The sequence below is a fragment of the Mustela nivalis genome (genome assembly GCF_964662115.1).
Source record: "Mustela nivalis genome assembly, chromosome: 6".
In the NCBI taxonomy this organism is placed as follows: Eukaryota; Metazoa; Chordata; class Mammalia; order Carnivora; family Mustelidae; genus Mustela; species Mustela nivalis.
In genome coordinates this window covers 104600929-104612540 of record NC_139025.1, presented here as the reverse complement: position 1 = coordinate 104612540, position 11612 = coordinate 104600929, and the positions used below count along the sequence as shown (strand labels likewise).

At 42.0% G+C, this 11612-nt stretch overlaps 1 long non-coding RNA gene across 2 annotated transcripts; it reads right to left on the bottom strand.

Annotated features, from left to right (window-relative positions):
* Positions 1-951: 951 nt before the first annotated feature.
* LOC309867421 lies at positions 952-11222 on the bottom strand. 2 transcript variants are annotated; one of them, XR_014313164.1, is made up of 5 exons: positions 11159-11222; positions 6927-7021; positions 6507-6626; positions 2261-2453; positions 952-1345 (listed from the first exon to the last, which is right to left on the bottom strand). It is a non-coding gene; the product is annotated as an uncharacterized lncRNA (long non-coding RNA). The 2 variants fall into 2 exon arrangements; XR_014313165.1 differs by lacking the exons at positions 952-1345; positions 2261-2453 and adding an exon at positions 5753-5894.
* Between the last annotated feature and the right edge of the window lie 390 nt (positions 11223-11612).

Sequence of the window (11612 nt, the reverse complement as noted above, 5' to 3'; positions counted from 1 at the left end):
TAAAGCTCCTTCAAGTCTAGATGCTTCTATGCTCCCAGCAAGCGTGTGTGCGTGAGTGTGCCCGCACGTGTGCCTGGCACCTATAAACCCAGAGTCCAAATTAGTCCCTCATTTCAATACTTCCTTACCTTCTCCCAAAATATAGCCACTTGTGTCAGATACATAGGTCTACATTTGAGGTTCAGAAATGGACTGTTAGCCTGTTGGACTGTGCCTCAACACCACCCCCCCGCCCCATTTTAGATGTCACTTAAACCATCCCTTTAAGAAAGAATGAGCAAAGACTGGGGACAAAAGATCTCTGAAAGCAGAGCCCTAGGAAGGAAAGGTCAGAGAAGGGGAAGGCCATAGTTTGGGGATGCCCAAAGTGGGCTGGGCAGGATCGAGCCCACTCAGCCTCTGCCAGGTGACAGGGCCACGGAGTGCCTTCCTTTGGCCCCTCCACGCTGAAAGCCTCTCCTAGAACCTCAGAAGCCAGCATCCCCTCTCCTCACTACTTCCCACCACTGACATTCTGGAAACAAAGCTCTTCCCACTCCCTTTTTAAGAGGTTATAAACAGGGGTGCCTGGGTGGCTCAGTGGGTTAAAGCCTCTGCCTTCGGCTCAGGTCATGATCCCAGGATCTTGGCCTCGAGGCCAGCATTGTGTTCTCTGCTCAGCGGGGAGTCGGCTTCCCCCCTCTCTCTTTGCCTGCCTCTCTGCCTACCTGTGATCTGTCTGTCAAATAAATAAATAAAATCTAAAAAAAAAAAAAAATAGGTTATAAACATGAAGTCCGTGTCTCTGAACACGCGCCTAGTTGCTCCATTTTGCTCATTTTGACTGGAGCTTTGCTTCCTGTCCTGAGACAGAAAGGCGAGAACGAAGCTTAAGATCACTCCGCCACCCTGTGGCCACCGGGAGAACTGCATTCTTCACGCGGGACAGCGGCTGAGCTCCGAACAATGAGGTTTTAAGCAGAATAGAATTTTTTAATCTATTACCGAGATGAGCGCCTCCTAAAAGACTCCACGATAGTTATTAATTAGCCTGGAAATAGCCTGTTTTCATACAATTATCTACAAATGTTCTTGTGGTAAAAGGGACCGATTCATCCATTTCTAGGGGCTTTGTTCTACCGAATGGAATGGTTAGAAGCCACCTCCAGGGCTCATCCGGTTCATTCTCCTGCCTGAAGGAAGGATGCCCTTCAACCAGTCCAGGAAAAATACATGCTGCCATTTTCTGAAGAGTGTCTGGAGGGGATGTCATAATCTCCCGGTAACACACACCCATGTGAAACTCAAGGAGTCAGACGGTTTTCCCTGGAGTCAAACCCAAATAAATTCTTTCTGCAGCCAATACCTGGAAAAAAAAATACAAGCACTCCCTGTTGAATCAGATTATGTGAGTTCAAATCCTGGGGCCCGCACTTACTCGTTCCAGGCCTTGTTCTTCTCATCCATGAGGTGGGAAGGATAAGAGTTATGCCTTATGGTTGTGGAAGTATCTAAAGGCATAATACATGCAAAAGTACATTGTAAGACACAGAAAACAGTGGAAATGTGGCTCCTGGTTCTTCTCAGTAAATGTTGCCAAGTGGCAGAAGTAATTTACACAAGGGCAGGTCACTCAAAATTACGTCCTCAAACTCAGAGCCAGCAGAAACAAAGAATGCGGCCGGCACGGCAGGACTGGGAGACATTCCTCATATCCTCCTGCTTACAAAGCACAACGAGAGGGAGCCCACTTACAGCACCATGAACCACGGACCTGTTCCTGAGAATTTGAAGTCAGTAATAATCCCCCTCAGTCATAAGAGTGCCAAGGCAGGAGCAACACTGGCCGGGGGCAGCCAGGCCCAGGGCTCTGCCACCCAGAGCCTGCCTTTCTCAGGGAAAACATCTGTTCTGGATTTTCTGGAGTTCTGGTTTCAAATATTCCAGTCTCGTGCTCCCAGAAGGACATGTGTGTTTGGAGGGGTCTGGCAATCGGCGTTCAGGAAATATAGTGCCCAAAGCCCTGGAATCCACCACAATTCATCCCTGTGGTGCCCTTTGGAAACAAAGAGACAGAGAAGATCAAAAATCAAAAAACCCTCATTGGGGTTTCTGAAACCCCAGTCCTGAAATGGAGGGCCCTCACAGTCCCCACCTCTCCAAGGAGTTGAAGGTCACCTCTTAAGGGAGCCCTAAACCCCAGACTGGGTTCAGAATCCTCTGGAGTCTCCACCCCAGGCCCCAACAGTCTCCTGGGACCAGAATCAGCAAAGACCCTCACTCTGAGTGCCGGCACCGCTGGTAGTTCGGCGCCCTCTAGTGGAAATCGGGTGAAAGACGGACTGGAGAGATGCAAAGTGAAACCTGACCAGGCAAGCCAAGTGAGTTTTTCTCCCAAATTTTCTTCCTTCCACTTTGGGATTGCCAGCACACATCTGCTTCCACGTTGACTGGCGGGCGGACTCCAGTGTCTCCTACGAAACCAGTCCAGAGAACGACCTTCAATTCATAACAACTCACAGAAACCTTGAAAATTTTTCCGAACAGCAGCTCTCTCCACCTCCAAGAAAAACAATGAAGTTGGGTTTTTGGGAAGGCTTACTCCCTTGATGGGTTTCACACATGGTTCTCTCGGTTCAGGGAACTTTCAAGTCTGGGCCATCCAATCCGGGCACAGCCCTTTCAAAGAGGAGGTCTGAAAACCAAGACAAATAGTGGCTGTTCTTTTTAAATCGCATCACTTCATTTGCAAAACATTTTGGTCTTTTTATTAGTCCCTTTAAAGTATAAAGTCCGTTCTGCAGTGCCCATGCATTTGCAGGAACTCAGCTCCAGTAATGCTTCAAGCAGATGCATTCTGCCCTACTTTGTGAGCATGGACAGAGGTGGGCTTTCATTTTCATCCGAGTTAAAAATTGTCTTTATAACAGAATTAATCAAGCAGTAAATAAGGGTCATTAACATATGCTTATCAATATACGTTTTGCATAGTTAATTTCTGAGTGGATTCAGATACTGATGCAACCTACCAAATGTTTTAACAGGGTGCGAATATAGATATTTAACCGAAATATTGGGTCAAAATGACAAAATCAAAGACCACTCGGATTTAACTATTACCTCTCTTTTACTTGGTTCCTCTGAGCAGTGAGCATCCTGCCAGACACTTTACACATGCAGTCTTGTGCAACCTTCTCAGCCCCTCCACGTGACAGGTAGTATTATTTCCACGCTATTGCTGAGGAACCAAGAGAGCCACTCCGCTACTGTGCAGAGGTTCACCTGTCTGCTGGAAAAGCCTCTGCTCTCTCCTCTCTGCTTTCCTGCTTCTCCTGTATGTGCTGTCCACACTGGCAGCCATGACCTGCTTCTCCAGCACCCTTGCCCAGAGGATGCTGATGGGGTGAACAAAAGAATTTTAAACACTAGAGTTTCAAATCAGAAAGGTCAAGTTAAAGGACATGCTTAAAAGGAAGAGGATGTGGGACATTCAGCAGAAGGTTTTCATGGAAAGACGTCTTTAGAAAAGAAATGTGGTCCAAAACAGTGTCTCAGATCCAAACGACATGAATACACTCAGAACCTTGAAAATCAAAATCAAACTGTGCACAAGACGGTGTTAAGTACTCTCAGGAAGACACAACATCCAAATTTACCAAAAGCACTGCTTCTGAATAACAGATTTGGAAACATAAAAAGATGCTCCCTGCCAGAAGATGACTTTGGCTCTTCTCTGGAGCACTTAACTAAAACACTATAAAGATTGTAAAAAAAAAAAACAAAACCTTAAAAAGATTAATTAATCTTAAACTTCACCTTTCCTTATTAAATGCCTCCAACTCTAAGGGACCTAGCTCCTTGGTCTGAAAGGAATTTAGTTAGCATTTATAACCTGTCAGTGTAAATATCTTTTCAAGAGATACATATGATTATTTTAATTCAAGAAGCCAATTCAGCGTTTATAAAAGGTAACTAAATCCGTCAGCATGCCCATCCATTTTCTTTTTGCATTAATAAGACTGTGCTTCATAATTTAATTCTGAAGTGTACAATTCAAGTGTGCTTAGATTAGTAATAATTATGCACATATTAATATATAAGTTTACTTTATTGCAAGAGAATTAACATAAAGAAACTTTGTTCTCAAATTTTGAGAGCAATGAAAATAATAAAGGTGTGTTAGACCCAGTTGTTTCTTCCTTACCTCAGTGCCTCCCTAGGCCAAATGGTCCAGATAAGCAGAGACCGGTTATGTCTGTGTCCCCAGCTACTGCAGTGCTTGGCACATGCTAGGTGCTCATTAAGTTTTTCTTTAACTGACTGTGCTAATGACTAGCTTGCAGGTTGGATTCCGAGGAAACTTTCTAAGTTTTGCCAAGGACAAACGTACCTGCCATTATTTAAAAGAATGTCAGCCTCATCGCAACCAGGCCTTTTTACTCATGGTTGAAACGACTTAGCCCACTAAAGAGCCGGAAGGACTTTCAGAACCAAGGTGTTCCATTCCCATCAAGGAGACGGGTGAGAAGTGAGGGCACCCTGAGACTTCTACCTAGGCCTTGACACTACAGACTGGAGCTCCTCTCTTATTCTGGGCAGCTGGGGCCCAGGAGTTGCCCACATGACAGAAAAGCAGCATCGTCAAGATGAGTAAGGACATCTTCTCTCTGCCTACGATGGGCACTCCAGCTGTCACTGTTTTGGAGTTGAGCAGTCCAGGAACACATGACAAGATGCACAAGGAGCTCTGCCTGATGCCCACAGAGGTAAGGTTGGGAACTAGGGAAGGGGCAGATTTAAATTAAAAAAAAAAAAGGAATTTGGGGGAAAAGAAGGAAAAACCATGAGGTGGAATCAAATGCAGACTCCCACATTAGTCTGAGCCACTCCTTAACCATGCACTCCAACCCCAGCTTGCGTTATATGGGATGTCCTGCTTAGATGATCTGCCCCGTGAAGACAAGAGCCATTCTGGAAGAAGATACAGTATGTCTTTATAAAAAGGCACTCCATAGGTTTCTGACAGGAGAGAAGTTACAGCAAGCTTCCTTAGAGAGCAAATGAGGCCACCTTGTCCCTCTCTGTTTTGACAAAGATGTTGAATCAAAAGCAAATGTTTCTAGAAGCCACTAACTGCCCAGAGCTCTGGTTTTCACATTAATTAATCTAATCAGCCCTAACGCATGTTTGTTGCAAGGATGTGTGTTGTGCTTCATAAGAAGGAGGTTTCTGATGGAAGCATTTAGTGCGTGTTAAACAAGGTACATGTAGGGCTGGGCTGCCATAAAGAAACACAAAACTAGTTCCATCCAAGGTCAAGAGCTTCCAAAACCCAAATCAGATTCTTGTCAGGCTCTACTAGATCCAGAAACATTTCCCTACCCAGAAAACCTCATTAGCTTGGATTGCTGAAGTAATTCAAGCCAGGCCTCTGCTCTGTCAATGAAATAAAAAAGTTAGGTAGAGCTAATTAATAGTGCAAAGTGTCACTTAAATTACTCTCAAGCATTCTCAATTACCTTAGAAGCAGCAATTGACAATCATTTAGTATATGAGATATGAATCAACTTTATCTAATTCATTAAAGTGGGTCCCCCCAGAGCCCTGGCCAGACCATACTCTGATAGCCTAGTTTAACTTCCAAAATCATTTGTACCCAAAAATAATAAAATTGACTTTCCTTAGAAATTCCCTTCCACGGAGTCTGACTTTGTACCTTTTTACTATACCTTATAGAATTTCTATCTTCAAGGAAAAGACACCTACATCATATAGAGTAGTGTGGAGTCTGACGTCCTCTCACTGCGCAGACGCCTTCCCTCCCTAACACGGGGTTCATGACTCTCTAAAACAAGGGCCTTGTCTCCCGGCTTCGTTCTCGCTCTGAGAGCCCATGCTTCGCCTTGCTGCAGCCGCTATCATGTGTCAGAATCAAACCCAGTTACTTTGTTGGGAGACCATCAAATGTCAGAAATCTCTAATGTCAAAATCCCAAAGTGTCAAAAATCTCTTGGGCAAATTAGCTCTCTAGAGGGAAAACAGATACATTTTCCCATCTGGGATTCTGAGCCTGCATGCGCAGTGTTTTGGGAGTGTGAGGGGAAAAGGGGAGGCTGAGGTGGGGGTGGGGGTGGGGGTGGGGGTGGGAGAAGGTGGCAGTCTGCTTCATCAAAATATTAATTTTTCTTTAACTGCTCCCCATTTTCAGTGTAGCACCCCAAACTGCCCCCCCACTGGGTCTGTTACCTCAGAATGCAGAAGCTCTGTCAATTTCCCCCGGGTACTACCCGCCCCACCCATCACACCCCTGCACATGCCTCCTTCCTCCCACCTGCATCCTTCAAAGTTCAGAAAAGGGATGTTAGCTGGCTGTGGGAGGTTGGGGAGATGTGGGGATCTAACTCCTCGCTTAGGACTTTCAGTGAATCCTCTTCTTTACATTTCCACCCCAAAACATGGCCTCCTTTACTTTAAGTCTCCCCAGAGTTCTTCAGCTTGATCCCCACCCCACCCTATCCCTACCAAACCTTGTGTCAGCTCCATCCAGGTTGCTCAGTCAAATACAGTCAAACTTGTGGCCACCTCTCTCATGAGCTGTCCTCGCCCTTGGAGTTCCGTGTCCGTGTCACTGCTGTCATCTGGAGGGACTGTGGGGAGAAAGCAGATGCACGGTGGAGCTCAGCTTTGTTTACGCAGATATCTTCAGAGCAGGGTTCCTTCCGTATTTGATCCAGCCCCCTCTCTCCAGTTTTCCCTCCTTGCCTTTTGCCAAGACCCAGAATTACTTCAACATCTGCCTTCTTCCTGTCACCAGGAGCCCTACTCCTCGTACAGGAAGTGTCCATAGAGAATGCTGTGTAGCTCTGGACTGAAAGATAGCCTTGTGCCTTCTGGTACAGTTCTTCCAGGTGTGTGCGTGGGGGAGGGGGGAGGGGCGTCCAACTCACCAAGCTGTGCTAACATACTTCTTCAGTTCTGAGAGTAGCACGAGTATGAGGCTGTGGTCTTTTTCTTTCTTTCAAATATGAAATGTTTTGTATATCTACAGTGTGAAAAATACTTATAAACACTCATGCACTTATCACCTGGATTTAACAGATGTCAACATTTTGCCATTTTTGCTCGCAATCCCTCTTTCACTGTTCACAAACAAGTCACTGTAAACCTACCAAAAGCCATCCCTCTCCCATCCCTTTCCTTTTGTCACCCACCCTTCCTAGAAGTCATCAGTGTCCTGGAGTTGGCACGTGTGAGTTTCATGTGCCTGAAACGTCTTGTAACTTGTTCTTTTCACTCCACATTTTTTTAGCTTATATACACATGTGTGTGTGCACGTGCACACAGTTCATTTCTTACAACTGCCATTTTAGTAATCTTTTTATGTTCTTTTTTAACCCACTACTGATAGACAGTTGTTTCCATATTTTTGTTTTTATTTGAAGTGTTGCAGTAAACATCCTTGTATATTTACTTATTTCCTCTTTGCTTGTTTGAGAGTTTCTCTAGGTTGGATGTTGAGAGTGGAACTGTTTTGTACGCCTGTGTTCAGCTGTGTGGGTAATGTGAAATTGCTCTCTAAAGCGATTTTATATCCCATCAGCAATGTTTTACTGGGCCCACATTTCCGCATCCTGTGAAACATCAGCTGTGCTAAAACTTGGATTTTTTGTCAATCTGACAGATGCAAAAGGGCATGTCATTATTTCGATTTGCATGTTCCTGATTACTTTTCAGATTTCCTTTTCAGTGAATTGTCTGTTCATTGCCTTGGCCCATTTTTCTATTGGGTTGTCTTTCTTCTTACTGAGATGAGGGAGTTTGTCATATATTCTTAATTAATAACCCTTGGTCAGTTATCCAGGCTGCAAATATTCCCTCCTCGTTCATGGCTTGTCACTTCACTTTCTAATGGTCCTTTCTCCTACAGGAAATTCTAGCTTCTCAAGACCATAAAGATATTCTCTCATATTTTCTTCCATAAGTTTTAAAGTATTACTTGCATATAGAGCCTCTTTATACCTGGTATTTATTTTAGTGTATCATATGAAGAAGAAATCTTTATATTTCTCCATATGAATAAGTTAATTTCCCAAGCATCTTTATTGAATATTTTATTTTGATGAATGGAATTTTTTTGAGGAGAAATTCACATTAACAATGAACCATTTTAAAGTACACAATCAGTGGCTTCTAGTGCACTCAGAATGTGTGGCCACAGTCGCTCTCTAGCTAGACAACTTTCTCATGATCCCTAGAAGAACATCCCATATTCTTCAAGTAATCACTCTCCATTTCCTCTTTCCCCAGCCCCTAGCACCCACTACTTTGCTTTCTGTCTTTGTGGCTTTGCTTATTCTGAATACTTAATATAAAAGGAATCATACAAAATGGGACCTTCATGTCAGGCTTCTTCAACCTATCCCAGTGCTATTGAGGAACATTCATTTCGTAGCATGTTTCAATACTTCATTCCTTTTCATGGCTGCACAATATTCTGTTGTACATGTATACCATGATTTGTTTACCCATCCCTTTGTGACTATTATGAGCAATGCTGCTGGTCTTGACTGAAAGATATAGGAGGATATAGGAGTTTCAATATGTAAAGCACTGAGCACCTGGGTGGCTCAGTTGGTTGAATGTCCAACTTTTGATTTTGGCTCAGGTCATGATCTCACCCCAAGTCAGGCTCCATGCTCGGCATGGAGTCTGCTTGAGATTCTCTCTTCCTCCCCTCCCCCTACTCTCTCTCTCTCTAAAATAAATAAATAAATCTTTTTAAAAAGCACTTAAAATAGTGTCTGAAACTTATATAGAATGTTTTATTAACTATCCTTATTATTCTTCTTATATATTACCATATATACATGGTTCTGTTATTAGTCTATTTTGTTATGTACACCTATCTATCTCTCCAAAAATATTATATCATTTTCATTAAAACTACAGGTTATTTCATAAGCTTTGAAATGTAAGAAAAAAACCCACAATTTCCACTTATCTTGTTCCTTAAACTGACACTTCTTGGCCTTTCAATTTCCATGTGAATGTTTGGAATAGCATTTCAAGCGCCAAACAAAACAAAACAAAACAAAAAAAACTTCATGGAATGTTGACTAGCACTGCGTAGGATTTAGACATGAGTTTGAACACAATTACCCTTTAATGTGTCTTACCATTCATGAACATCGTGTAACTTCCCATTTAAGAAAAATTAAGCTTTATTTCAGTAGGTTTTATAATTTTATCCACATCTTGCAAAGTTCTGATAAACTTCTTACGCACCTCTTTTTGCTATTTAAAGCAGTATTTTAAAGTTTATCTATTTCTTTGTTTCTATTACTTTATATTTTATTCCTTCCTTCTGAGTTCAACTTCCTTTCACCTGAAGGTCATCCTTTAGTAAGTTTTTAAAAAAAGATCTGAACGTGGGAAATACCTTTTTTTCCCCCCTGAAAATGGTTGTTTAACCCATACTCTTTGGTGACAATTTGGCTGATAAAACACAACTAGGCAGACAGCTGGTTTTCTCTCAAAACCGTGTAAATATTCCATTTTCTCCTAGGTGCTATTATGTTGAGAATTCTGTTGTCGGTCTAATTGTTGATCCTTTGTCAGAAATCTGTTTTTTTCTATTTTTCTCTTTGTGTCTGCACTGCTATAGTTTCAATCCAATATACATTAGATTTGTATTTTCTTTTAAATCCTATTCTGGGCTCACTTTGTTTCCTGTATCTATCATAGCATATCTTTCATAAATTCTGGAATATAGCAACAATTTCTTTATTTCTCTCCTTCTAGGACTTGGATTAAAAGCATGTTGGATTTCTCTTTGTATTTTCTATGTCGCTTATTTATATTTTCCATCTCTTGATTTCTGCTGTGTTCCAGGGTATGTACTAAGTCAATACTGTTTTCCAGTTCACTAATCTTACTTCAGCTATATTTAATTTAACTACTGTAGATGTTCATTGACTTTTCATTTCAATGGTATTTTCCATCTCTAGAATAGCCACTTAGCTCTTACTCAAATTCTTCTTCTGTTCATATAGTATCTCATTTTAAATACATTTTAAGTGTATCTATTTAACATTTTTTAATGACCATTTTGGCAGTCTAATCCTAGCAATGACCTACCTTCTTTCTGATTTGGCAGATTAACCCACATGGTGAACATTTATAATCCTCTATCCCAAGCAAGTTCTCAAAAATTTTTCAGGTGATAGGGGTGCCTGGGTGGCTCAGTGGGTTAAGCCGCTGCCTTCGGCTCAGGTCATGATCTCAGGGTCCTGGGATCGAGTCCCGCATCGGGCTCTCTGCTCAGCAGGGAGCCTGCTTCCCCCTCTCTCTCTCTGCCTGCCTCTCCGCCTACTTGTGATTTCTGTCAAATAAATAAATAAAATCTTTAAAAAAAATTTTTTTTCAGGTGATAGGGTTAGTCAGCAGGAGAATCTTCTGAATGAAAGATTGTCTACTTTGGGCTGCTATAACAAAAATTCCATAAATTGGGTGGCTTATAAGCAACAAACATTTTTTACAGTTCGGAGTCTGGGAAGTCCAAAATCATGATGCTAGATTTGGTGTCCAGTGAGAACCCATTTCTTCTTGACAAAATGGCACCTTCTCTGTCCTTAAATGGTGAGGGCTTTCTCAGGATCTTTTTTTTTTTTTTTTTTAATAAATTCTTGAAAAAAAAAAATAGTACTTAAGTAATCTCTACAGCCAATGTGGGGCTGGAATTGACAACCCTGAGATCAAGGGTCACATCCTTTTCCAACTGAGCCAGCCAGGCATTTCAGGGTCTCTTTCATAAAGGCATTAATCTCCTTCACGAGAGCCCCATCCTCATAACTTAATCACTTCGTAAAGGCCCTACTCCCAATACTATTCATCACTGTGGAGATTACAATGTTGATATATGAATTTTGGGGGGACAAAAACATTAAGTCCACTGTAGTGATATCTTACTGGAGAGCCTAGGTTGGCTTGGTGTGGCAGGATATGAGAGCTTTGACTCCACCAAATACAGTCTGGATCCTCAGACAACTAAAGGGCCCTGCTGAGGGTGTGCCTCTGAGAAAGAAAAGCACAATTCTATCTTTACAGCAGTAGCCTGGCTCCAGATGTAGCCATTCTTCTTCACAGGTCACCTAAAGTTTCTCTTTTGGCACCCACTTACCTGCACTCTCCACATCCAGACTATGCTCACATGCAAGGACTAGCAACGGTATCTCAAAACTTCTTCTTTTTCTATTAAAGTCTTCATGGTTAAAAAAAAAAATACACCTGATCATTTAAAATATATATTTAATGTCTATGGAAATTTTGTGAGAAAGGGAGAATAAAAACTTCAAGTAACACAACTTACACTTCAAAATAACAATTATAAACTTACTGGTTTATCAATAATTAAAATCCATAACTGTCACAGAAAGGTAGATCTGGTCTAAAGATCTTGTTTTCAAATGAAAAAACTGAGGCTGAGGGAGACAAAAGGATTTTGGGGGGTCTTTTGATTTTTAAATTTATAATACCACATAAATTCACTCTTGCTTTTAGTAAGAGTTATCAAAGGGATGACAACAATTTTCTAGTGTAAGTAAAAGTTGTAAGTTGAATCAAGTAGAATAATG